This window comes from Panthera tigris, chromosome E3 (assembly GCF_018350195.1).
Source record: "Panthera tigris isolate Pti1 chromosome E3, P.tigris_Pti1_mat1.1, whole genome shotgun sequence".
In the NCBI taxonomy this organism is placed as follows: Eukaryota; Metazoa; Chordata; class Mammalia; order Carnivora; family Felidae; genus Panthera; species Panthera tigris.
In genome coordinates, this window is record NC_056675.1 from 18,496,142 (window position 1) to 18,523,764 (window position 27,623).

General features: G+C 50.6%; 2 long non-coding RNA genes across 2 annotated transcripts in view; one reads left to right on the plus strand and one right to left on the minus strand.

The window, feature by feature from the left end:
• Positions 1 to 5,584: 5,584 nt before the first annotated feature.
• LOC122234654 lies at positions 5,585 to 8,698 on the minus strand. The gene is made up of 2 exons (XR_006212540.1): positions 8,582 to 8,698; positions 5,585 to 6,097 (listed from the first exon to the last, which is right to left on the minus strand). It is a non-coding gene; the product is annotated as an uncharacterized LOC122234654 (long non-coding RNA).
• A 10,613-nt stretch (positions 8,699 to 19,311) lies between these two features.
• LOC122234651 overlaps positions 19,312 to 27,623 on the plus strand; it is a 31,196-nt gene continuing 22,884 nt past the window's right edge. Inside the window, exons 1-2 of the long non-coding RNA XR_006212534.1 lie at positions 19,312 to 19,394; positions 27,420 to 27,504. This is a non-coding gene — a long non-coding RNA (uncharacterized LOC122234651). The remainder of the gene's footprint in view (positions 19,395 to 27,419; positions 27,505 to 27,623) is intronic.

The following is a 27,623-nucleotide window of genomic DNA, read 5'->3' on the forward strand; positions in this document are numbered from 1 at the left end:
TGCGGCTGCTGTGGCGACTGAGCGGCGGCTGCGGCTGCTATTGTGGCTGCGGCGGCGGCGGCGGCGGCGGCGGTTGGGCCGACTGCGGCTGCTACTGCGTCGGCTGCGGCTGCTACTGCGGCTGCGGCGACTGAGCGGCGGCGGCGGCGGCGGCCAAGGCGGCTGTGGCGGCTGCTGCTCCCGGACCGGCGCCACGCCCTCGCCGCGTCACTTCCAGCGGCCCCGCCCGCCGGAGGCCGCGCGGGGCCAGACGAGCGCCAGGCTCGCCGCTTGGCCCCCGCCCCCCAACCCGGGCCGCTCCGAGGAGCGCGCGGAGCCCCGCGTCCCGACGCCTCCTAGGATCCCGACTCCCGGCCCCGGCTAGGCCGCGCACCGTTGGGAGGGGGCGGCGGTTCGGGATCTCGCGGTTCCTGAGTTTTAGCTCCGCACTGGGCTCTGTGCTGACGGCTCGGAGCCTGGAGCCTGCTTCGGATTCTGGGTCGCCCTCTCTCTCCGCCCCAACCCTGCTTGTGCTCTCTTTCAAAAATGAATAAACATAAAAAAAAATTTAGGGGCGCCTGGGTGGCTCCCTGGGTTGAGCGTCCAACTTGGGCTCAGGTCATGATCTCGCAGTTTGTGAGTTTGAGCCCTGCGTCGGGCTCTGTGCACACAGCTGGAAGCCTGGAGCCTGCTTCCCATCCTGTGTCTCCCTCTCTCTCTCTCTGCCCCTTCCCCGCCCATGCTCTGTCTCTGTCTCTCAAAAATAAATAAACGTTAATAAATTTTTTTTAATTAAAAAAAACAGTGGCTTCTTCTTTTTTTGCAATAATTTTTTGATGTTTATTTTTCTTGTTTGAGAGTGAAAATGGGGGAGGAGCAGAGAGAGAGAGAGGGAGAAAGAGGACCTGAAGGAGGTTCTGCGCTGACGCAGGCGGGGCTTGAACTCCAGAGCTGAGAGGTCACGAGCCACAAGATCACAAGGCACAAGATCACAACCCGAGCCAAAGTCAGATGCTTACACTGACCGAGCCCAAGGCACCCCAAAACAGTGCTCACTTCTTACCAGGGTAGACATTGGTGGGTTTGGAGGCTCCGGCCAAAGGAAGACATAGACGTACATTTGTCTATATGGGAGGAGAGTATTCTCCAACCGCTTTGTTTGGGTGGAGGCCCACTCCATGTGGTCTGATTTACAAGTAACAGCATAAATCGGCTGAAGTAAAATTAACAACAAGGAATATGTTGCCTCCAGAACCCCCAAAATACGGAAAGATTTGAGACTTGTATGTCCTCAACAAACGTGTCCAACAAATGTCCTCACGGTAGGATGTCATACCTGTGCTCTCGGAGAAAGATGGGTAAGTTAAGATCCTGCCTGCAAAGATGACATGTGATAGCAGAAGGGTTCGGGTGGCCTGTGCATAACAGGGTAAAACATGTCCCCTTCAAGCTCAAGGGAAAGGTGGCTGAGAGGACATTGAAATGGGCGCTGAACAGAACCTATTAGCCAAATCTATAAGAAAGAGCAAAATATGTACCGTCTTTAAATTTGTTGGGATCCCAGGTGTTTTAAGGGTAGCAGGGTTTATACGGCTACTTATGGGGCACCTGGCTGGCTCGGTCGGTCGAGCGTCCCACTTCGGCTCGGGTCACAATCTCGCGGTCCGTGAGTTCGAGCCCCGCGACAGACCCTGTGCTGACGGCTCAGAGCCTGGAGCCTGTTTCGGATTCTGTGTCTCCCTCTCTCTGACCCTCCCCTGTTCATGTTCAGTCTCTCTCTTTCTCAAAAATCAATAAACGTAAAAAAAAAAAAAAAAAAAAAAAAAAAAAGGAAATTAAAAAAAAATGAAATAAAATCTGAAAACGTCTGAATTCCAAAACTCATCTGGCCCCTAGGGTTTTGGAAAAAGGACCGTGGGCCTGCTGTACTTTTCACATCCATGTTTAAGAAAATAGACACACACGGCAGGTAGGAGCGTAATAATATTTGTACGTGGATTTATACTTGGATTGATTACGAGGGCATCTGCCTACATTGGAGACACAGAAACAGAATGATAAAGGCCAGACATCGCCAGTCCGACAAGACTGCGTGGTGTGCATACTGACTCTGGGACCCTATACCATAAACCCATGTCCAATCTCAGGGGCAGGGGCCTGCCGTGGACACACTGGGAACCACGACCACAGACATCATTTCCTCTTAGAATAACATGCTGCCTTCACGTGTAAAACCAATGCCATAAGGCCACACATGACCACATCTGTTTAGGGTTCATTTTGGTTCAGTGAACCATGGGCTTTCTTCACGCACCTATAAACAACCCTGTTTGATTTCACAGGAGGTAAAGTGGATGACCAGGCCACGGAAGCTCGGATTCAGAAGTCGTGGGGAGAAAACATTCCTTTCCTCCTCTGCTCTATGCAGAGGCTGGACGGGATCCACTCAGACCGGAGCGAACCAAGCACAGCCACCTCCCCTGGAAAAGGCGGAGGAAGTCGGGGTGTGGAATAGGTGAGGGGTGGAGAATGTTACCGCTGATAGAGAGAGGACACGGTGTGCGGTTTGCGACGCCGAATACAGAAAGGGCCGTCTCGCGGAAGAGAGACGCAGGCATCGTGGCACCAGAGGACTCCCCTGGGACTCACGGGCAGAGATGCCTTTGACTCACGTTGCCCCTAACGCAATGGGCTACCTCGCGAGGCAGAGACTCACTCCGCTGCTCCTGGAGAAGGTCGTTGAGAGATCCATGAGCAGGGAGGGGTCCGCAAGGAATGTACCACAGCAGGACAAGCCAGGTAGGGACCCGGGCACACTGGACGGTCGATGCCCCACCCGGACGGGACAGCACCTACGCAGCTGCAGCTACGACGACGTGTACCTGCGCGAGGGCGCGATGCCAGGCTTCGCTAGGTCTTGCAAGATTGGAGAAGCAGCAGGAAGTCCAGGTTTCCACGTGAAAACTCCCAAGTGTTCAATATGGGCCGGGCCAATGATTGTCAGAAATGCTTCCACACGTAAGAAACCGACCAAATGGAACGCACCTTCACCCTGCAGGCAAACATCACGGATCTTTGGTTTTCACGATTCACGTATCCAGAATCTCAAAGGACTCAACCAGGCTTTCCCAACCTCACCACTCTTGACATTTGGGACCAGATAGTTCTGTGCGGCGAGGCTGTCCTGGGCGGTGTAGGCTGGTCAGCAGCATCCCTGGCCTGTGTCGCCAGATGCCAGGAGCACCCCACACCCGAGCCAAGTCACGACAAAAACAAAAAAGTCTCCGGCCATTGCCAAATGTCCCCCAGGGGGCCATCCCTGGCGGGAGCCGCTGGACTAAAGCAACATCCAACTCTCAGCTTCCAGGATTTTGTGGAAGCGTCGTCACACAGAATTCTAACACGGGGTTTCTGAAAGAAAGAGTTGCCTGCGTGAAGTAAGGACTCCTATCTGCTTTGGAAGCAGAACCCTGGTTTCTGATGAACGGCAGTGCTCTTCTTAACTAGCCCGATGACCTCTTTGAGTCCTCGCTTCCTCATCATTAAACCAGGAGTAAATAACATCACCTCTGGGAGTTGCTGTGGAGAAGGCAGCGAGAGACTTGACTCAAAAGCATCTAGCCCAGCAAGTCAGCAAGCACCAAAGACATTTCATCCACACGAACCCTTCCCTGGCGGGCAGCCGGCCCAGTGTCTACAGTCGGAAACACACGGGGTCCGGAGTCACACCCCGGCCCCAAGTCCTGCCTCGGCCACTCGCTGGCCGGGCAGACAACGGCAGGTCATTTTTCTTCTCTCTAAACCAGAAATGATAACAAGCACCAGTAGGTGAGACCAGGCCAGGTGGTTCGGTACAGCGCTTGGTAAACCAAACCAGGAGACAAGTAGTGATGATTACTACTCTCGGATCTCTGAAACGTTTCTGTAAAGGACAGGACAAGCTCGTCGACACATCCAAGAACTCAGAAGGTAGTCATAGGAGGGTGGGGTGCAGGAGGAAAAAGAGAAAAATCACCACAGGAATCTCCACCTCCCCAACCTGTTACACAAGCAACTGCCCTCTGGTGACCCACAGACCAACTCTGGCCACAGACGTATTTTGTTTAGTCCCGCTCAGGGTCCTGGTGGTTGTTTTCAATTGGCATTAAATGCCACCTAATCTTCATGAAAATCCAGACTTGAGGCCTTTCTCAACAACTCCAAAGGTCGGGCCCGACAGCGGGCCCAGATTCTCACGCGGCCCTTTGGTAAGACAGGCACCGTCGGGTCCCCCACGGCCCTCACCTGGTCTAAGTCGCTCTTGTTTTCTTCTTCTTAGCCTGGCCCCCTGAGGCTTGGAGTTTGCGACCGTGACTTACCTAAAGGCTGCTACTACTACCTAGGAGAACATTCAGGCCTCCAGGGAGAGCTTCCATCTTGGCAGAAACCGACACCCAAAGAGACACTCCCTCCCAGAGCCTCGCCCACGTAGTCAAGTCTGCTATCAGGCCCCCAGATTGCTGTCCTCCTGGACTCATCGACCTCACAACCAAACGCTCAGGTTCCTCACCTTGATGCACCCCTTCCTCCACACCCTCCACGCCAACGACCATCCGCAGCTACTGGATTCTCTGCGCCACGGATTTCCAAAAAGCTCTTTCTTTCTGTTTAGCAGGACTAGAAAAGACCACACTTCCTGCCTCCTGCTGGGAAGAACACCCCGGTTATCTTGTGGGGGAGGGGGCTCAGCACTCTCCCATTCTAGGCCCCTGTGGCTTGGGTGGGGCTGACTCCATTTCCATGTCCAGGCAAAGGCCACTGACCCCATCAGATACCTTCAGAGTCAATCCTGGGGCTCTGGCCACAGTGAAAGGTATTCTTTGTCCCTCTGGGACTTGAACTGAAGATGTTGGAAGCCGGGGGGTGGAGGGGTGGGGTGGGGGGGCGATTCCTCCTTGTAGACACAGGTTACCTAAAGAGTGGAACCCCTGGATCTAGCCCTGGCTGCAACTATATTGCTTTTGGACTCTTTTCCTCACATAGGAGCCAATCAAATTCGCAGCTTGGCTTATAACAATTCCAGTTGGTTTGGTTTTGTGTGTTTTTTTCTTTTTTCGTCATTGAGACAGAGAGCGGGGAAGGGGCAGAGACAGAGAAGATCCCAAGCAGGCTCCGCACCATTGGCACAGAGCTTGATCCCAGGAACTGTGAGATCATGACCTGAGCTGAAATCAAGAGCCAGATACTCACCCAACTGAGCCACCCAGGCGCCCCTCGAGTTGGGTTTACTGACAATCCAAAGAGACCTACGGGGCACCTGGGTGGCTCACTGGGTCAAGTGTCAGACTTCGGCTCCGGTCACGATCTCTCGTTTCGTGGGTTTGAGGCCCGCGTCAGGCTCTGTGCTGACAGCTCGGAGCCTGGAGCCTGCTTCGGATTCTGTGTTTCCCTCTCTCTCTGCCTCTCCCCCGCTCATGTTCTGTCTACCCTTTCTCTCAAAAATAAATATTTACAAAGAAAAAATTTTCTTTAATAAAAAAAAAAAAGGGGACCTACTCAATATAACAGAATTTTGAAAGAAGTGTTGAAAGATAGAGGGGAAAGGCTCTCGTCAAATTTTCTCCTGTTTGTTTTGTTGTGTTGTGTTGTGTTACCTCTCTCCTTCCAGTAAGAGTAGAGTTTCACTTAGTGTGTCAGCCATCCCTGTATAAGGACTTACCTCATGGTGTATAATCATTTTTGCTTGCCTATCTCTTCCACAAGTCTGTGGAGCCCCTTCAGGGCAGAAGCCGGATTTGTATTCACTTGGATTCTTTTCTACTTTCCACAACGGCACATAATTTGGGCTCAAGAAGGGTCTCTTGAACGGATGAATCAAGCATCCTAATTCTCTTCTTTGGGATGCCCCACTCAAGAGACCACTGCATCATCCTTGCGCCTGTGATACACAAACCATCCTCCGAAACAGACTCATGCACCCATTGTCCACAAACTGCATCATGAGAACTCACTTCTTCTAGCCATTACGAATTCTCCCACATGTCCATCCCACAGAACCTCACTGTGGGGTGACTCACGAGGTCCTCATTGTCGGGAAGAGAATACTTCCTCGCAGGACACCACTCAGAACTCTATGCATCTGTAACAGACACAACGGGCGAGCCACTCACACACAGAATATCACTCCTGGCTGCGGCGGGGGGGCGGGGGGACGGGGGGAGGTAACTTCTCTGCTTTCTCGCTTTCCTCTTGACCCAAATACCCCCCAAATCCCAATCCTGATGCCTACGCCACTAACACACAATTACAATTCTAGGCTCTCTCTTGCCTCCCTTTTTCCTCCCTAGTCCTTCAAAACTCTTGACGTGGAAAAAATACAAACTTATCGAGGGACTCAACAGCAGTAAAGCCAAAGCTTCCCCAGGAAACTGTTTTGACTTTGGGAGCAGAAATTGCCACACCCCTAACACCTCTGTAACAGCTGCTGCTTCCACTGGCATCTAGCAAGAAAGATTTTCAAACAGAGTCAAAGGTCAGGGCCATTATGACAATGCTAGCACGAATCACTATTTACTCTATCCAGCTTTCATTTTCCCTTCTTGGGCTCACACCACCGGAGCGAGCTGGTAAGAACTAGATGTGTGCTAGATTGACAAATGTTTATGGAGAATCGACCATATGACAGGAGCCACAGCAGAGCTGGCCAAGGAAACAGAAAGACGGCAAGGACTCTCAAGGCGTTCAGTCTAATGGAGAATACTAACAACTAAACAGGAGTTGCATTATAGAAAAACAGGTGCTATGCGGACGTATGTAAGTGGCCAGGAGAGGGACTCCCAACACGTTGGAGCATCACAGAAGGTCTTTTAGAGGCAGTGACCTTTACCTGGACACCTAAAGAATGAGTAGGAGGCAGGTCTAGGGCAGGTGAGGTGAAAGGAGCTTTGGAGAATTCCAGGTAGAGGCTAACAGGGAAGAAGGCTCGGCGGCCTCTGGCAACCGAAAGGAGGCACATATGGCTGTAATTCGGCAGCGTGAAGGGAGAACCTGCTACACAGAGGAAGCCGGAGCCAAAGAGACCCTGAGTGGCTTGATAGCTTGAAAAGTCTCAGAACTTTGTGCAAAAGAGCAAACACCCCTTTCCTCATGAGATGTACAAACTGGCCAGAACGACAATGTGACACGTGTCTTGAGAGTCACTAAATACTGATTTCACAATGCATGTTACTGAGAATCCGGGGGGGTGGGGGGCAGAAAACTCCTAAGGAGTGATCTTGTAACTCATTCACAGATGCCTGCTTGAAGCTTTGGGCCCCACGACTATTCCGTCTGCCTTCCCCTTGGCACTCCCTATTCCTATCATTTTCCTACAAATGACAGGAAGGTAGGCACTGCTAGGCTGTAGGGATAGGGATCCACTCTGGAAACAGGATAAGTGCACACGGAGATAATAGGGTGGGGGTAGCAACGAAATTGAACAAAACTAAGCAAAAAGTTGGGGGGGAGGAACGAAAGTGTAAAAGGCAAATATAGAAAGCTCAAGGGGAAGTAAAAGTATTTTCAGACACACACAGAAAAGAAGTGTCCCCACGTGCTCCGGCTAAACCAAACGCCCCCTTTTACTCAACTGTTGAAAACAAAGAAGAAGAAAAAGCAATGAAAAAGTCACACTTTCATACCCCTTCTCGGAATAAGCAGTCAACGGGTACAGGACAGCTCACTGCCCTGAAAGACCTTGAAAGATTTACCCCAGAGAACACAGCACACGATAATCAACCTCCAGAGGCTCTCAAAACCACTACAAACTCCGGTCTCTTCTGTCATTTCATAATCGATCGTTTCCTGTCAAGCATTAAAGCGATACCAGACAAACCTGGAGAAGGATTTGCTCCCCAATCCAAAGTGAGAAAAGCTGTTTTGAAAGCCCCCCCTCTTTTTGTTTTTCCATTTGCCCAAGGCGTTCCCACAATTCTTTCCTCCCGGTTCCAAATGTCTACAGGTCAAGAACTTGAGCAGTCCGGTCCATTAGGGGCCACGGTTTGGAGACGGCACACCCTCCAAAGTCCCTCCAAGGGAGTCCTGAGTCTCCCTAAGCGGCTCTCTTGGGCTCTGATCGCCCCTTACTTATTGACTGCCATCAGGCACTTGGAGGTGGACGGCCGGTCGGCAGCGGCCAGGCGACCCGGAAAGGCTGAGAATGCCGCCCCCCAGAGCACCATGCCCGCCCGGCCTCAGGTACACCAGTTAGCCGAGTTTTCGCCCAAGGCAAAGCCCCGGGAGAGGGGGGCAGGCCCGGGGAAAGCATGGGTCCAGACCCCAGAGGACGATGCTCAGCGGGGCCGGGACAATGGGCGGTGGGGACCCGAGCGGGGGGGGGGGGGGGCGTCCCGGGAGGCCGGCCCGCCCCGCTGTTCCTGGGGGCTCGGGCGGCGGCCCCGAGATGGCCGCCTGGCCGCTGCGTGGCGCAGCCCTCGTCCCTGGCCCGCCGCGGACCCGGCGCGGAGCGGGCGGCCGGGCGGCCGGGGCCCCCGCGGGGCAGCGGGCCCGCCCCGGCCCGGGCCACGACCCCGACCCCCGGTCCCCGGCCCGCGCGCTCCCGGCGGGCCCGGCACGGCTGACTCACCTGCCCACGGTCTGGTTGGCGAGCTGCTTCATGCGGTTCAAGGGCAGCGGCAGCGGCGGCCCGCGGGGCTCGGGCCGAGGCGGCGGCGGCGGCGGCTGCGCCGGCTGCGACTGCTACTGCGGCTGCTGTGGCGACTGAGCGGCGGCTGCGGCTGCTATTGTGGCTGCGGCGGCGGCGGCGGCGGCGGCGGTTGGGCCGACTGCGGCTGCTACTGCGTCGGCTGCGGCTGCTACTGCGGCTGCGGCGACTGAGCGGCGGCGGCGGCGGCGGCCAAGGCGGCTGTGGCGGCTGCTGCTCCCGGACCGGCGCCACGCCCTCGCCGCGTCACTTCCAGCGGCCCCGCCCGCCGGAGGCCGCGCGGGGCCAGACGAGCGCCAGGCTCGCCGCTTGGCCCCCGCCCCCCAACCCGGGCCGCTCCGAGGAGCGCGCGGAGCCCCGCGTCCCGACGCCTCCTAGGATCCCGACTCCCGGCCCCGGCTAGGCCGCGCACCGTTGGGAGGGGGCGGCGGTTCGGGATCTCGCGGTTCCTGAGTTTTAGCTCCGCACTGGGCTCTGTGCTGACGGCTCGGAGCCTGGAGCCTGCTTCGGATTCTGGGTCGCCCTCTCTCTCCGCCCCAACCCTGCTTGTGCTCTCTTTCAAAAATGAATAAACATAAAAAAAAATTTAGGGGCGCCTGGGTGGCTCCCTGGGTTGAGCGTCCAACTTGGGCTCAGGTCATGATCTCGCAGTTTGTGAGTTTGAGCCCTGCGTCGGGCTCTGTGCACACAGCTGGAAGCCTGGAGCCTGCTTCCCATCCTGTGTCTCCCTCTCTCTCTCTCTGCCCCTTCCCCGCCCATGCTCTGTCTCTGTCTCTCAAAAATAAATAAACGTTAATAAATTTTTTTTAATTAAAAAAAACAGTGGCTTCTTCTTTTTTTGCAATAATTTTTTGATGTTTATTTTTCTTGTTTGAGAGTGAAAATGGGGGAGGAGCAGAGAGAGAGAGAGGGAGAAAGAGGACCTGAAGGAGGTTCTGCGCTGACGCAGGCGGGGCTTGAACTCCAGAGCTGAGAGGTCACGAGCCACAAGATCACAAGGCACAAGATCACAACCCGAGCCAAAGTCAGATGCTTACACTGACCGAGCCCAAGGCACCCCAAAACAGTGCTCACTTCTTACCAGGGTAGACATTGGTGGGTTTGGAGGCTCCGGCCAAAGGAAGACATAGACGTACATTTGTCTATATGGGAGGAGAGTATTCTCCAACCGCTTTGTTTGGGTGGAGGCCCACTCCATGTGGTCTGATTTACAAGTAACAGCATAAATCGGCTGAAGTAAAATTAACAACAAGGAATATGTTGCCTCCAGAACCCCCAAAATACGGAAAGATTTGAGACTTGTATGTCCTCAACAAACGTGTCCAACAAATGTCCTCACGGTAGGATGTCATACCTGTGCTCTCGGAGAAAGATGGGTAAGTTAAGATCCTGCCTGCAAAGATGACATGTGATAGCAGAAGGGTTCGGGTGGCCTGTGCATAACAGGGTAAAACATGTCCCCTTCAAGCTCAAGGGAAAGGTGGCTGAGAGGACATTGAAATGGGCGCTGAACAGAACCTATTAGCCAAATCTATAAGAAAGAGCAAAATATGTACCGTCTTTAAATTTGTTGGGATCCCAGGTGTTTTAAGGGTAGCAGGGTTTATACGGCTACTTATGGGGCACCTGGCTGGCTCGGTCGGTCGAGCGTCCCACTTCGGCTCGGGTCACAATCTCGCGGTCCGTGAGTTCGAGCCCCGCGACAGACCCTGTGCTGACGGCTCAGAGCCTGGAGCCTGTTTCGGATTCTGTGTCTCCCTCTCTCTGACCCTCCCCTGTTCATGTTCAGTCTCTCTCTTTCTCAAAAATCAATAAACGTAAAAAAAAAAAAAAAAAAAAAAAAAAGGAAATTAAAAAAAAATGAAATAAAATCTGAAAACGTCTGAATTCCAAAACTCATCTGGCCCCTAGGGTTTTGGAAAAAGGACCGTGGGCCTGCTGTACTTTTCACATCCATGTTTAAGAAAATAGACACACACGGCAGGTAGGAGCGTAATAATATTTGTACGTGGATTTATACTTGGATTGATTACGAGGGCATCTGCCTACATTGGAGACACAGAAACAGAATGATAAAGGCCAGACATCGCCAGTCCGACAAGACTGCGTGGTGTGCATACTGACTCTGGGACCCTATACCATAAACCCATGTCCAATCTCAGGGGCAGGGGCCTGCCGTGGACACACTGGGAACCACGACCACAGACATCATTTCCTCTTAGAATAACATGCTGCCTTCACGTGTAAAACCAATGCCATAAGGCCACACATGACCACATCTGTTTAGGGTTCATTTTGGTTCAGTGAACCATGGGCTTTCTTCACGCACCTATAAACAACCCTGTTTGATTTCACAGGAGGTAAAGTGGATGACCAGGCCACGGAAGCTCGGATTCAGAAGTCGTGGGGAGAAAACATTCCTTTCCTCCTCTGCTCTATGCAGAGGCTGGACGGGATCCACTCAGACCGGAGCGAACCAAGCACAGCCACCTCCCCTGGAAAAGGCGGAGGAAGTCGGGGTGTGGAATAGGTGAGGGGTGGAGAATGTTACCGCTGATAGAGAGAGGACACGGTGTGCGGTTTGCGACGCCGAATACAGAAAGGGCCGTCTCGCGGAAGAGAGACGCAGGCATCGTGGCACCAGAGGACTCCCCTGGGACTCACGGGCAGAGATGCCTTTGACTCACGTTGCCCCTAACGCAATGGGCTACCTCGCGAGGCAGAGACTCACTCCGCTGCTCCTGGAGAAGGTCGTTGAGAGATCCATGAGCAGGGAGGGGTCCGCAAGGAATGTACCACAGCAGGACAAGCCAGGTAGGGACCCGGGCACACTGGACGGTCGATGCCCCACCCGGACGGGACAGCACCTACGCAGCTGCAGCTACGACGACGTGTACCTGCGCGAGGGCGCGATGCCAGGCTTCGCTAGGTCTTGCAAGATTGGAGAAGCAGCAGGAAGTCCAGGTTTCCACGTGAAAACTCCCAAGTGTTCAATATGGGCCGGGCCAATGATTGTCAGAAATGCTTCCACACGTAAGAAACCGACCAAATGGAACGCACCTTCACCCTGCAGGCAAACATCACGGATCTTTGGTTTTCACGATTCACGTATCCAGAATCTCAAAGGACTCAACCAGGCTTTCCCAACCTCACCACTCTTGACATTTGGGACCAGATAGTTCTGTGCGGCGAGGCTGTCCTGGGCGGTGTAGGCTGGTCAGCAGCATCCCTGGCCTGTGTCGCCAGATGCCAGGAGCACCCCACACCCGAGCCAAGTCACGACAAAAACAAAAAAGTCTCCGGCCATTGCCAAATGTCCCCCAGGGGGCCATCCCTGGCGGGAGCCGCTGGACTAAAGCAACATCCAACTCTCAGCTTCCAGGATTTTGTGGAAGCGTCGTCACACGGAATTCTAACACGGGGTTTCTGAAAGAAAGAGTTGCCTGCGTGAAGTAAGGACTCCTATCTGCTTTGGAAGCAGAACCCTGGTTTCTGATGAACGGCAGTGCTCTTCTTAACTAGCCCGATGACCTCTTTGAGTCCTCGCTTCCTCATCATTAAACCAGGAGTAAATAACATCACCTCTGGGAGTTGCTGTGGAGAAGGCAGCGAGAGACTTGACTCAAAAGCATCTAGCCCAGCAAGTCAGCAAGCACCAAAGACATTTCATCCACACGAACCCTTCCCTGGCGGGCAGCCGGCCCAGTGTCTACAGTCGGAAACACACGGGGTCCGGAGTCACACCCCGGCCCCAAGTCCTGCCTCGGCCACTCGCTGGCCGGGCAGACAACGGCAGGTCATTTTTCTTCTCTCTAAACCAGAAATGATAACAAGCACCAGTAGGTGAGACCAGGCCAGGTGGTTCGGTACAGCGCTTGGTAAACCAAACCAGGAGACAAGTAGTGATGATTACTACTCTCGGATCTCTGAAACGTTTCTGTAAAGGACAGGACAAGCTCGTCGACACATCCAAGAACTCAGAAGGTAGTCATAGGAGGGTGGGGTGCAGGAGGAAAAAGAGAAAAATCACCACAGGAATCTCCACCTCCCCAACCTGTTACACAAGCAACTGCCCTCTGGTGACCCACAGACCAACTCTGGCCACAGACGTATTTTGTTTAGTCCCGCTCAGGGTCCTGGTGGTTGTTTTCAATTGGCATTAAATGCCACCTAATCTTCATGAAAATCCAGACTTGAGGCCTTTCTCAACAACTCCAAAGGTCGGGCCCGACAGCGGGCCCAGATTCTCACGCGGCCCTTTGGTAAGACAGGCACCGTCGGGTCCCCCACGGCCCTCACCTGGTCTAAGTCGCTCTTGTTTTCTTCTTCTTAGCCTGGCCCCCTGAGGCTTGGAGTTTGCGACCGTGACTTACCTAAAGGCTACTACTACCTAGGAGAACATTCAGGCCTCCAGGGAGAGCTTCCATCTTGGCAGAAACCGACACCCAAAGAGACACTCCCTCCCAGAGCCTCACCCGCATAGTCAAGTCTGCTATCAGGCCCCCAGATTGCTGTCCTCCTGGACTCATCGACCTCACAACCAAACGCTCAGGTTCCTCACCTTGGTGCACCCCTTCCTCCACACACTCCACGGAACCATCCGCAGCTTCCTCCACACCCTCCAGTAGCCATCCGCAGCTACTGGATTCTCTGCGTCAGGGATTTCCAAAAAGCTCTTTCTTTCCTTTTAGCAGGACTAGAAAAGACCACACTTCCTGCCTCCTGCTGGGAAGAACACCCCGGTTATCTTGTGGGGGAGGGGGCTCAGCACTCTCCCATTCTAGGCCCCTGTGGCTTGGGTGGGGCTGACTCCATTTCCATGTCCAGGCAAAGGCCACTGACCCCATCAGATACCTTCAGAGTCAATCCTGGGGCTCTGGCCACAGTGGAAGGTATTCTTTGTCCCTCTGGGACTTGAACTGAAGACGTTGGAAGCCGGGGGGTGGAGGGGTGGGGTGGGGGGGCGATTCCTCCTTGTAGACACAGGTTACCTAAAGAGTGGAACCCCTGGATCTAGCCCTGGCTGCAACTATATTGCTTTTGGACTCTTTTCCTCACATAGGAGCCAATCAAATTCGCAGCTTGGCTTATAACAATTCCAGTTGGTTTGGTTTCGTGTGTTTTTTTCTTTTTTCGTCATTGAGACAGAGAGCGGGGAAGGGGCAGAGACAGAGAAGATCCCAAGCAGGCTCCGCACCATTGGCACAGAGCTTGATCCCAGGAACTGTGAGATCATGACCTGAGCTGAAATCAAGAGCCGGAAACTCAGCCAAGTGAGCCACCCAGTCGCCCCTCGAGTTGGGTTCACTGACAATCAAAAGAGACCTACCTACGGGGCACCTGAGTGGCTCACTGGGTCAAGTGTCAGACTTCGGCTCCGGTCACGATCTCTCGGTTCGTGGGTTTGAGGCCCGCGTCAGGCTCTGTGCTGACAGCTCGGAGCCAGGAGCCTGCTTCGGATTCTGTGTTTCCCTCTCTCTCTGCCTCTCCCCCGCTCATGTTCTGTCTACCCTTTTCTCTCAAAAGTAAATATTAAAAAAAATTGTTTCTCTCATTAAAAAAAAATAGGGATGCACTCAATACAACAGAAGTTTAAAAGAAGTGTTGAAAGATAGAGGGGAAAGGTTCTGGTCATATTTTCTCCTGGTTTTTTTTTTTTTGGGTTTTGTTGTGTTGTGTTACCTCTCTCCTTCCAGTAAGAGTAGAGTTTCACTTAGTGTGTCAGCCATCCCTCTATAAGGACTTACCTCATGATGTATAATCATTTTTGCTTGCCTATCTCTTCCACAAGTCTGTGGAGCCCCTTCAGGGCAGAAGCCGGATTTGTATTCACTTGGATTCTTTTCTACTTTCCACAATGGCACATAATTTGGGCTCAATAAGGGTCTCTTGAACGGATGAATCAAGCATCCTAATTCTCTTCTTTGGGATGCCCCCACTCAAGAGACCACTGCATCGTCCTTGCGCCTGTGATACACAAACCATCCTCCGAAACAGACTCATGCACCCATTGTCCACAAACTGCATCATGAGAACTCAACTTCTTCTAGCCATTACGAATTCTCCCACATGTCCATCCCACAGAACCTCACTGTGGGGTGACTCACGAGGTCCTCATTGTCGGGAAGAGAAGAGAATACTTCCTCCCAAGACACCATTCAGAACTCTATGCATCCGTAACAGACACAACGGGCGAGCCACTCACACACAGAATATCACTCCTGGCTGCGGCGGGGGGGCGGGGGGACGGGGGGAGGTAACTTCTCTGCTTTCTCGCTTTCCTCTTGACCCAAATACCCCCCAAATCCCAATCCTGATGCCTACGCCACTAACACACAATTACAATTCTAGGCTCTCTCTTGCCTCCCTTTTTCCTCCCTAGTCCTTCGTAATTCTTGACGTGGAAAAAATACAAACTTATCCAGGGAATCAACAGGAGTAAAGCCAAAGCTTCCCCAGGAAACAGTTTTGGCTTTGGGAGCAGAAATTGCCACACCCCTAAAAGCTCTGTAACAGCTGCTGCTTCCACTGGCATCTAGCAAGAAAGATTTTCAAACAGAGTCAAAGGTCTGGGCCAGAATTACAATGCTAGCACGAATCACCATTTACTCTATCCAGCTTTCATTTTCCCATTCTTGGGCTCACACCACCGGAGCGATCTGGTAAGATCTAGATGTGTGCTAGACTGACAAATGTTTCTGGAGAATCGGCCATATGACAGGAGCCACAGCAGAGCTGGCCAATGAAACAGAAAGACGGCAAGGACTCTCAAGGCGTTCAGTCTAATGAAGATACTAACAAGTAAACAGGCGTTGCATTATAGAAGAGCAGGTGCTATGCGGATGTATGTAAGTGGCCAGGAGAGGGACTCCCAATCCACGTTGGAGCATCACAGAAGGTCTTTTAGAGGCAGTGACCTTTGCCTGGACACCTAAAGAATGAGTAGGAGGCAGGTCTAGGGCAGGTGAGGTGAAAGGAGCTTTGGAGACTTCCAGATAGAGGCTAACAGGGAAGAAGGTTCGGCGGCCTCTGGCAACCGAAAGGAGGCACATATGGCTGTAATTCGGCAGCGTGAAGGGAGAACCTGCTACAGAGGAAGCCGGAGCCAAAGAGACCCTGAGTGGCTTGATAGCTTTACAAGTCTCAGAACTTTGTGCAAGAGAGCAAACACCCCTTTCCTCATGAGATGTACAAACTGGCCAGAACGACAATGTGACACATGTGTCTTGAGAGTCACTAAATACTGATTTCACAATGCATGTTACTGAGAATCCTGGGGGGGGGGGGGGTGGGGGGCAGAAAACTCCTAAGGAGTGATCTTGTAACTCATTCACAGATGCCTGCTTGAAGCTTTGGGCCCCACGACTATTCCGTCTGCCTTCCCCTTGGCACTCGTTATTTCTATCATTTTCCTACAAATGACAGAAAAGTAGGCACTGCTAGGCTGTAGGGACAGGGATCCACTCTGGAAACAGGATGAGTGCACACGGAGATAATAGGGTGGGGGTAGCAACGAAATTGAACAAAACTAAGCAAAACGTTGGGGGGGTGGGACGCAAGTGTAAAAAGCAAATATAGAAAGCTCAAGGGGAAGTAAAAGTATTTTCAGACACACACAGAAAAGAAGCATCCCCACGTGCTCTGGACAAACCAAACGCCCCCTTTTACTCAACTCTTGAAAACAAGGAAGAAGAAAAAGCGATGAAAAAGTCACACTTTCGTACCCCTTCTCAGAATAAACAGTCAACGGGGACAGGACAGCTCACTGCCCTGAAAGACCTTGAAAGATTTACCCCAGTTAACACAGCACACGATAATCAACCTCCAGAGGCTCTCAAAACCACTACAAACTCCGGTCTCTTCTGTCATTTCATCGTCGATCGTTTCCTGTCAAGCATTAAAGCGATACCAGACAAACCTGGAGAAGGATTTGCTCCCCAATCCAAAGTGAGAAAAGCTGTTTTGAAAGCCCCCCCTCTTTTTGTTTTTCCATTTGCCCAAGGCGTTTCCACAATTCTTTCCTCCCGGTTCCAAATGTCTACAGGTCAAGAACTTGAGCAGTCCGGTCCACAGGGGCCACGGTTGGGAGACGGCACACCCTCCAAAGTGCCTCCAAGGGAGTCCTGAGTCTCCCTAAGCGGCTCCGATGGGCTCTGATCGCCCCTTACTTATTGACTGCCCTCAGGCACTTGGAGGTGGACGTTCGGGCCAGGCGACCCGGAAAGGCTGAGAATGCCGCCCCCCAGAGCACCGCGCCCGCCCGGCCTCGGGCACACCAGTTAGGCGAGTTTTCGCCCAAGGCAAAGCCCCGGGAGAGGGGGGGAGGCCAGGGGAAAGCATGGGTCCAGACCCCAGAGGACGATGCTCAGCGGGGCCGGGACAATGGGCGGCGGGGACCCGCGCGGGGGACGTCCCGGGAGGCCGGCCCGCCCCGCTGTTCCCGGGGGCTCGGGCGGCGGCCCTGAGTTGGGCGACAGGCCGCTGCGTGGCGCAGCCCTCCTCCCTGGCCCGCAGCGGACCCGGCGCAGAGCGGGCGGGCGGCCAGGCCGGAGCGCGGGGCCCCGCGGGGCAGCGGGCCCGCCCCGGCCCGGGCCACGACCCCGACCCCCCGGTCCCCGGCCCGCGCGCTCCCGGCCGGCCCGGCACGGCTCACTCACCTGCCTACGGTCTGGTTGGCCAGCTGTTTCCTGCGGTTTAACTGCCTCTTCACGGCGGCGGCGCCAGCTGCGGCTCGCGGGTCTCGGGCTGTGCAGCTCGGGGGACGGCCTGAGGGGACTACATCGCTTCCGGGCCGAGGCGGCAGCAGCGGCGGCGATGGCGGCTGCTCCGAGGCCGGAGCCCCGCCCTCTCCGCCCGGTCACTTCCAGTGGCGCCACCCGCCGGGGGGCCGCGGTCCAACTGCTTCTTCTTGGCGGCGGCAGCGGCGGCCCGCGGGGCTCCGGCCGGGGAGGTCGGGGGATGGCCTGGCGCCGATACATCGCCTGCCGGCGGAGACAGCGTTGGCGGCGGCGGCGGCTCCTCCTCTTCTTCCTCGCCTCCTCCTCCGCCTCCTCCTCCTCCTTCTCCCAGGCCTGAGCAAGTATGCCACAGGGGTCCACATACTTGGGGGTGTAGTGAGGGCAGTATCGTGAGCACAGACATGTATCACACACCTGGAAGCACGAGGCTCGAGTGTACTTTATTCATTCGTGACACAGAAATTATTGAGCGTATCCGTTGTGCCAAAGCCTTCTTTTTTGAATGGTTGGTGGGTATTCAGTTATTGGGAACACATGATGAATAGGACTGACGTGGCGTCTGAGGGCAGCACCATCCACCTCGTGGGAAAAGTCAGGAAGCAAATAATTCCCTGTGAAATCCATAATTACGGTTTTGTGTTGAGTGCTGAGAAATACGGCATGCCATTCGAGTTTGTCATTGAGGCAATAATGTTGAAGCTGAGATCACAAGGCTGAATGCAAAACGGGGATATAGGAGGGTGTTGGGGCAGAGCAGGGGAGTGCGAACTGTTAAAGGAATGGATAGAATGCCCTTGAAGCTGGGGCCACTAGGGAATGGAGGTGGGGAATGCCAAGGTTTTGGGTTAAGGCTCGCACTTTTTGTAGGTTCTTGGAGACTAAGCGTAGTGATTTAAAACATGGACCTTGGGGCCGGGCTCTGTCAAGCTGATCCTAGCTCTGCCACTAAACCATTCTGCATCAAGTTTCTTGATCGGGCTCTGCTGCTGATGCTGTGACTCCCTCTCTTTCTGCCCCTCTCCTGCTCATGCTGTGTCTCTTTCTCTCAAAAAATAAATAAATGTTAAAAAAAAATTAAGAAAGAAAGAAAGAAAGAAACCACAGATGCTCACGTCCTACTCTAGACTCACGGAATCAGAATCTGCTGGGATAGGTCCTGGGCTATAAAGACTGGGCGTGTTTGCCATCTGGGTGCATTTCATTGAAGCTTCTTTTGCACTGGCCTTTCCCTCATCTGAAAAAAACATGCAAAAAGATTGTGAGAATCCGTAAGTTAGTGTTTTAAGACATGTTGTAGGTCTCTCTCCTTCAAGTTCTGTGATATCTTCACCGTAATGTGTTAAACCCTTCAATCTTGTCAAAAGATCACGTTATTAAATAGGGATTCCTTGCATGAACCGTGGGCTGTCTGTCGTCTGAGTTTTGAAGTGGGGGGATAACAATGGTAACCCACCTTCGGGATGTAAGGATTCAATGAGATCACAGACACGTGGCAGTTAGCACAGGATCTGGCACAGCGTGAAGCCTTCAATAAATTGTTACTACTGGTTTTGATTTCCCTCCATTCCGAACACTGTTTGGTTGAAGTTACTGAATATGTCATACCTGTGGATCAGGCTGGTTCCCCCCGCCTTAGGTTACGGCCATAAAAGCCCTAATTTAACACAGGAGCCAGTTAGCTTCCCAGGACTCGTGCGGTTCTGTTACTTCTCTTGCAGGTTGTTCCCTCCTTCCTTTCAGAGCCCTCCTGGGGATAGTAGTGACGTGAACGGTGTCAGACGGCTGTCGGCAGGATTAAATGTGGCGCGCTCCCCACAGTGCCTGGCACACGGCAGGTGTCGAAGACTGGTGGTTATTATCAGCACTGTCCCAGTCGTCATCGTCAGTGCCGTGACCATCAGCATGGGCCTGTGCTCTCAGTCCTGCGGTCCTACAGCGAGAACTCTTCTGAGCGGACATTCTGGGCTTATGCTTAAAAATTCCGTGGGATTCCGCAGGTATTTTCCCAGCACTTACTGTGATCGCTAACTCTCGCCACTACCCATCTCCCCTCTCCTTGTCTTCTCCGTCCTGTGCTGCCCGCCCAAGGCAGTTCCCTCTGTTGTTTACCCCTGACCCCCTCTCCCCAGACCCTCCCTGTGTCCTGGGAAATTCCCACTCCTTAATCGCCAGCCTCGTCTCCTTCCTCAGCCTCTCCTTAGCCATCTCTTCCCTCTCTTTGCTTTGACCCTGGTCCTTCCCCGGGGATATCCTTTTTTGAAGTCCTCTCAGATGGTGCCTCTGTTTTCTCATACCCCAGGGTATGAGATTTCAGGATCGGGGGTGCAAGATTTGTGTCCTTGTTCTTTGACCCCCCCCCCAACCCCCCGTTTCCTTGAGATCCATGGTCCCCAGGCGGAGCATCCTCTCTTCCTCCTCATTACTGTTTTCTCCTGGTTATTCACTTGATTCGTGGACGTCTTGGGTGCCTGGCCCACAGTCCTCCTGTCTGTCTCGACCTTCTTGCCATCAGCCCAGTCGGCTTCACTCTGCGTGTGGAGGACCCAGGCTACGCACAGGGCCCTCATTTTCTGGAACGCCTCGTCTGTCGTGATCACCTCTTCTCATCCATGTCTGTCACCATCGCCGCGGTGGCACCCTGTGTTTCCGCCCTGGTGCCGCACCACCTCATGCGTGAGCAGCGCGGCCCCTCTCGACCCTGATCTCTGCTTTCCACCTTGCTTGGTCAGTTATTTCTGCTATGTCCTCAGGGTGTTTTTCCTTAGGACCTGAGGGGTTTTGGGTTTTTTTTTTTTTTTTCTGTCCTTTAGATGCCCCTCTAGGCTGGTATCTCTGAGTAGAGCTTAGAGTTTCCCCTGAGATGGCCCCCCGAGAAGGACAATGGTGGGGACAGGCTTGTAGGAGGTGAGGGAGGGAGCCCTGTGGATGTCTCTGGAAACGGTGTCCCAGGCAGAGAGCAGGGAGGGTAGGAAGGCCCATGGAGGGAGCAGGCCTGACTTGTTCCAGGAAGGACCAGGCCAGCATGAGGGAGAAGGAGGTGGGCTGAAGGGGGTCTTAGGGACTTGTGGTGGTGTCCAATGGAGAATTTTGAACCGAAGAACGAGGTGACCTGACTTGGGTTTCAATGGGATCACTCTGGCTTCTCTGTTGAGAGCAGCCTGTAGGGAGCAAGGACGGAAGCAGGGAGATCAGTTAATAGGCTGATGGAATATTCCAAGACAGAGGCGCTGATGTCTTGGGTCAGGATGGTAGCACCGGAAGGGCTGAGAATCGACCAGATTCTGGGTACGTTTTGAAGGAGGAGGTGATGGGATGTGTTGACAGATTGGATGTGGGTGAGGCCAGTGAGTGAAAGAAGAAGCCAAGCCCTCTGGCTCATCTCAGATGCGGCTCCCACCAGGAGGCCCCTGACACCTGCAGACCAGGCCCAGCCCCTTCCGTGTTCTCTGTGCGTGTCCTTGGCGGCGGTCAGTCCAGCTGCGGTGTAGGCAGGCGTAGTGTTGAACATTTGTCTGCCCCCTCGAGAAGAAAGGTGCGGGGAATGACCGTGTCTGCCTTAGCCATGTGCCTGCTAGACCCATTTCTCAGGCGGCCAAGTGACGAGGAACTGAATGCCAACGCTCAGGGTTGCACTTCCTGATGAGGTCTCCACATTCTGCTGTTCTGTTTCACTGGATTTGAGTGGTCTGTCTGTTTTAGAAACCAGGCCCGGGGCTGTAAGACTGAAATCCTGTTGTAAAAACTACAGAAGTCAATCTGATTTCCACCGAATCCAAAAATGTCCCCCTTGAGGTGCAGGTGGGTCACAGGATCACCTCCCTGGAGAGGCGGCATTTTCCCAAGGGCCAAGGCCTTTCCAGCACACGGATTGCATCTTTGCAGCCGTGCCCAGAGAGCAGGGCTTGAGATCGTGATCTGAATATTTGAAGGTGGGCACTGCTGCTTTCCATCCTCAGAGAAGATGTGTCACTTTAGAATTAGAATATTCTGGTGAGGATAAATTAGCTGCCCAACTTGCCCATCACGAAGGTCCCGTAAATCGTGGATTTTCTGCAACCCTCCTCATGTTTTCAAAAAAGCAACAAACTAAATTTTGGAAAATATCTATGAAAAACAATGGTTTCAAATCTAGAATACTAATTTTTTTAATGATTATGTTTTTAAGATTTTTTAATTTTTTAAACATTCTTATTATTGATGTTTTGTTTATTTATTTTTGAGGGGGAAGGTGGAGGAGCAGAGAGAGAGAGGGTGAGAGAGGCTCCATGCCATCTACGTGGAGCCCAGTGTGGGGCTCGGTCCCACAAACCATGAGATCGTGACCTGAGCCAAAATCAAGAGCCAGGCGCTTAACCAACGGAGCCACTCATGTGCCCCTAAGATTTTTTTTTAATTGTTTTTGTTATTTTTTTAATGCTTATTTATTTTGAGAGAGAGCGCACGCGGGGTTGAGGAGGGTGGCAGAGAGAGAGAGAGAGAGAGGGAAAGAAAGAATCCCAAGCAGGCTCCACTCTGTCAGTGCAGAGCCTGATGTGGAGCTTGATCTCACAAAATGTGAGATCATGAGCTGAGCTGATACCAAGAGTCGGATGCTTAACTGACTGAGCCACCCAGATTCCCCCCCCCACCCCCAAGATTTTGTTTTTAAGTAGTCTCTACACCCAACGTGGAACTCAAACTCACAACCCTGAGATCAAGCATCACATACTCTTTGAGCCAGCCAGGTGCCCCTTAATGGTTAATTTGTTAAAGGGCCAAAGTGAATACTCTTCCCCAACTCATTAGTCTAATTTGAATATACTGTACATACAAGTTTTTGTCTCCATTTTTTTTGTTGTTGTAATGGCTGAACAGTATTCCACAATATGGTTTTAGTTTATGTGACTGTTCTTCTGTTCATTATTTGGGTAGCTATGATTTTGCTATTAAAGCAGGGCTGCGATAAACATCTTTGCATGTGCGTTTCAGTTTTCCAGTGAGATGGATTTCAGGGGAGAAGCCTTTGCAAAGTGGTCCTCGAAAGAGGTTGTGTCCGTTTCTGTTCTCATGGTAAAAGAGATGCTGAACACAGAATATTCTCAGTCTCTTAAATTGTTTGTCAGCTGGCAGGTGGATAATACCTCTTAAAATTTTTTATTTTATTTAAAAAACTTTTATTATACTCACTAGTAAGACTGAGTATTTTTATTAAAAAAATTTTTATGTTTATTTTTGAGAGAGAGAGAGAGAGAGAGCAAGCGGGGAAGGGGCAGAGAGAGGGAGAGAGAGGATCCGAAGCAGGCCCTGTGCTATTAGCACAGAGCCTGACGCGGGGCTCGAACTCACAAACTGTGAGATCATGACCTGAGCCGAAGCCAGACGTTCAACCGCCTGAGCCACCCTGGCGTCCTAAGACTGAGCATTTTTAGGGGCGCCTGGGTGGCTCGGTCGGTTAAGAGGCCGACTTCGGCTCAGGTCATGATCTCGCGGTCCATGAGTTCGAGCCCCGCATCGGGCTCTGTGCTGACAGCTCAGAGCCTGGAGCCTGTTTCAGATTCTGTGTCTCCCTCTCTCTGACCCTCCCCCGCTCATGCTCTGTCTCTCTCTGTCTCAAAAATAAATAAACGTTAAAAAAAAATTTTTTTTAAATAAAAAAAAAAAGACTGAGCATTTTTAGTTCTTCACTATCTCTGATATTTTTTTACATGACGCCTTTCTCCTTATCATTTTCCTAACTGGGTTTTTGGTTTTTTGTTTCATTTATGTTTTTATTGGTCTGTAAGAACTTGTCATATGTATGGTAGTAGTCCTTTGCCTACGTATGTGTTCCATTATTTTCTCTCAAACTGTTGCTTGTCTTTAAGTTTAGCTTGTACCATACATTTCATGATGCAGAAATTCTGAATCTTTATGGTGCCAACTCTGACAGTCTAACTTTATGGCTTGGGGCTTTTGGGTAACGTTTTATGAGACCATTTTCAATCACTGCCTTTTCTTTTAGCACTTTTACGGTTTTGGCTTCTATTGCTTAGAGCATTCATCTATCTTTATAATTTTGTATGTTATAAGTTAGCGGTTTTTGTTCCTACACTGTCCGTTGATGGTCTGTATCCTCCATTGAATTTGAAATATCACTTCCATACTAAATTCTTACGTATACTTTAGCACAGCAATGCATAGATCATCCTTGACTTCCAGTCGGAATTGCTTTTTTCATTTCGATGCCTAAACATTTTGACTTGCGAAGTGTTAGTCGTGACTTGCCAAGAGCTCCTCTAGCTTGGGGTAAAACAGGGTTGTATCAGGGACTAGCACAATCTCCTTAGTTCATCTGAGCAGCTGTACTCCAGGAAGAAAGAAAAGAAAGCGATACTAACCAAAGCATGTGTTTGAGTCTGTGAAAGCAATAGGTTTTCAGGGAGTCCCACCCTGTAGACTTCTACATACTTCTCATTGGCCAGAATTGGGCAGGTGACCTCACCCCTAGCTGCAAGAAAGTGTGGGAGGGGAGAATTTCTCAGGGGGCAGATTGATACCTCAAACAAAATGGGGGTAAGGAGGAAGGGGTAAGTGGATATTGAATGGGGAATATCCCCCATCAGAGGGTCAGCTATATCGCTCATCTTTCTTGTTCTTCAGAATTTCCCCAGGTATTCTTAAGAGACAGAGGGAGAGGGGAAGGAAGAAAATGGAGGTGGGAGAGCAGGGGTGAGAGGGTCATGATTTATAAAATAAAATTCTCAGGTCTTTAGTGTTCAGTTTCATGAGTCTTAACAAGTGTATATGGTTGACTCTTGAACAACATGGGTTTGAACTGCACTTATATGTGGCTTCTTCGATAAATGCAGTACAGTACTCTAAACGTATTTTCTTTATGATTTTCTTAATATTTTCTTTTTTTAGTGCTTATTGATTTTTGAGAGAGAGAGAGAGAGAGCGTGTGCACGAGGAAGGGAGAGGCAGATGAGGGAGAAAGAGGATCCAAAGTGGGTTCCGCACTGACCGCAGAATGCCCAATGCAGGGCTCGTATCCATGAACTATGAGATCGTGACCTGAGCTAAAGTCAGACACTTAACCAACTGAGCCACCCAGGTGCCCCTCTTCATATTTTCTTTAGCCTACTTTATTGAAAGAATACAATATATAATAAATCTAACGTACAAAATACATGTTAATCAACTGTTAAGACTTCTGGTCAACAGTAGTCAATTTGTAGTTACGTTTTTGGGGAATCGAAAGTTATACTCAAAGTTTTGATTGCACAGGAGGTTGACACCCCAACCCCTGTGTTGTTCAAGAGTCAACGTACACGGTATATCTGTGTACCACCGCCCAAAGCAAGATATAAAATATATCTGAAACTCTAGAAACTTCCCTTGTTATATGTTTCTAATTAGTCTCCTTACCCTCACCAGTCATTTTCTGGTTTCGAAATCTGTGGTAGATTAGATCTCCCTGTTTTCGAATGTCATAGAAATGGAGTCATACAGTATGTATTATTTTGTCTTCTTTCACTCAACTGTGTTCCTTGAGATTCATCCATGTTGTTTGCGTTATCAAAGATAAAGCCAGGGGTGCCTGGGTGGCTTGGTCACTTGACCATCTGTCTCTTGATTCCGGCTCAGGGCATGATCTCACGGTTTGTGGGATTGAGCCCCATGTCTGGCTCTGCATTGACAGTGCAGAGCCTGCTTAGGATTCTCTCTCTCTCTCTCTCTCTCTCTCTCTCTCTCTCTCCCTCCCCCCCACCCCCTGCTCCTTCTCTGCGTGTGCATCCACGCACACACACAGTCTCTCAAAATAAATAAACATTAAAAAATTTTTTTAAAGATAAAGCTAGATACTAGTTCACGTGATGAGGACAGAGTTTAATCAGTAATTAGCTATTCCAATAAGGAAAAGAGTCCAGAGTGAATGAAACTCAACTTCAGTTTGTACAGAGGAGATTTTAAAGAGAGAATGAGGGAGGAAAGTTGGGGGTGAATGAAATCAGAAGTAAAAAATTACAAAAGCCAGGAAAGGTATTGGTTCATGTGAAACCACCTGGATTTGCTCACTGGGAGACAGGGACCTGATCTTTCAGTGTTGGCTAGAAGAAACAATGGATGCTTTTGGCAGCCTTGAGTTTTCTCGGGCAGGCACTAAGGGGTACCGGAATCATCCTAGGGGTGGAGCCTTGAGCTGTTAAAGTCTACATTAGTGTTTGTTCGAGTCTGTATACAGTAAGTCAAGGTTGAAGCCTAGTCGAGAAGAGGGCTCGAGGAACCTGGCTAGAGTTTGGTCAAGGAAAGAGTCTTTGTCAGTGTAGTTTGTTCCTATACATGTATGAATACACCATGATTTGTTCGCGTGTTCTCCAATGATAGGACATTTGAGTTGTATCGAAGTTTTGGTCATTGTGAATAGGCTACAAGGGACATTCTCATACAGGTCTTCAATTTCTCTCAAATAAATGTCTAGGAATAGAATTGCTTAGTCACAGGTTGGGTATATATTTAACTGCTAGACTAATTTCCAAAGTGGTTTATCGCTTTACACTTCCCACCAGCAATATATTGAAACTCCAGTTGCTCAACATCCTTGTTAACATTCTGTATTGTCAGTGAGGGTGAAAGAGCATCTCAGTATGGTTTTAAATTGCATTTCCCTGGTGACTAGTGATCTTAGGCATCTTTTTGTGTGCTTATTGGACATTCCTACATCTTTCGTGAACTGTCCGTTCAAGTCTTTTGCCCATTTTTGTTGTTAATGGTTTTTGGTTTTGACTCATTGGAGTTTATTCTATATTCTGGATAGGAATTCTTTGTCAGATAGATATATTGTATGTATACATACATGGGTAGGAAAATTAAAATTGAAAATATTGACAATAGCATCCAAAAACCTAAAGTGGGTAGGAATAAATATAATGAAAGACGCAAAACAACTTTACACAGAAAACCGTAAAACACTGTTGAGAGGAATTCAAGAAGACTGAAATAAATGGGAGATACGCTTTGTTCATGCATTGGAAGATTTGATGTTTTGAGATTCCTGTTCTCCCTGACTTGATCCGTGGAATCAGTGCAATCACCGACAAAATCCTAGCCATCTTTTTTTTTTAGAAGAAATTAACAGATTGTTTCGAAAATGTATATGGAAACGTGAAGGGTCTTGAATAGCCAAAAAAGTCTTCAAACGAAGAGCAGAGTTGAAGCACTTAAACTGCTTAATACTGCTTAATTTGAAGACTTGCAGTAAAGCCACAGCAATCAAAGTCTTTGGCATAAAGATAGATCAGTGACACAGAATAAAGAGTCCAAGAAATAGACCAAACACAAGTACTGTTGGTTGATCTTCACCTAGATTGTCAAGCCAATTCAGTGGGCGAAAGGGACGTCTTTTTAATGAATAATTCTGGGTAAAGTGGAAATTCAAGGGGAAACAAAATGGACCGTAGCCCCTACCTCGTTCTGTACACATGAATTTGGGATGGATCATAAACTGAAATATAACAGCTAGAACCATAAATCTTTTAGATGAAACCATGAGAGCATATGTTGACAACCTTGAGGTAGGCAAATGTTTTGGATACAGAACAAAAAAAAAGCACTAATTACAAAGGAAAAATGGATGCACTGAGAAAATGAACAGGCAAGACAGACTGGGAGAAAATATTCAGACTACATGTGCTTAAATGTTTTATTTTTTCCAAAAGAACTTTAGCATTATTCAGGCCCATGACATCCTGTTACTATATTCTGTATTAACTGGGTTTTTTGTTTGCTTAAGTCAGATAGGAGACATTGTACCATTGGAACTTTCTGATTGACTTCTCCTGCTTAACTCACCCTCTTGTGAATGTTGGTTCCTTTTTCATAAATGCCTTGCCCACTAGTCAATGAGTACTTACAGTGGAGGCAGTAGATTTTAGGACATATTAACCCTTGTAAAGTAATTGGGTGTTAGCTGAAGCCAAAAGGCAATACCAGTAGCCTCTGTTGGGAAGAAACGATAGCGTGTGAGTTCATTGAGGCTCAGTTTTGTTTTGTTTTTTTTTTAGGTGATTCAACACTTAAGGCCTTGCGGATCTACTTAAGAAAGCAACAGAGCTCACAAGAAAGGAAACAAACTGGAAGTCTGTTTAGGTACAAAGTCTGTTGCCCTTAAGACTTTGCTTCCTGCCTTCCATGTATAACCAAGAATAAAACTACCAAGAAATAGAAACAAAAAAAAAAATGAGACTAAAAAAAGAACAATAAAATTA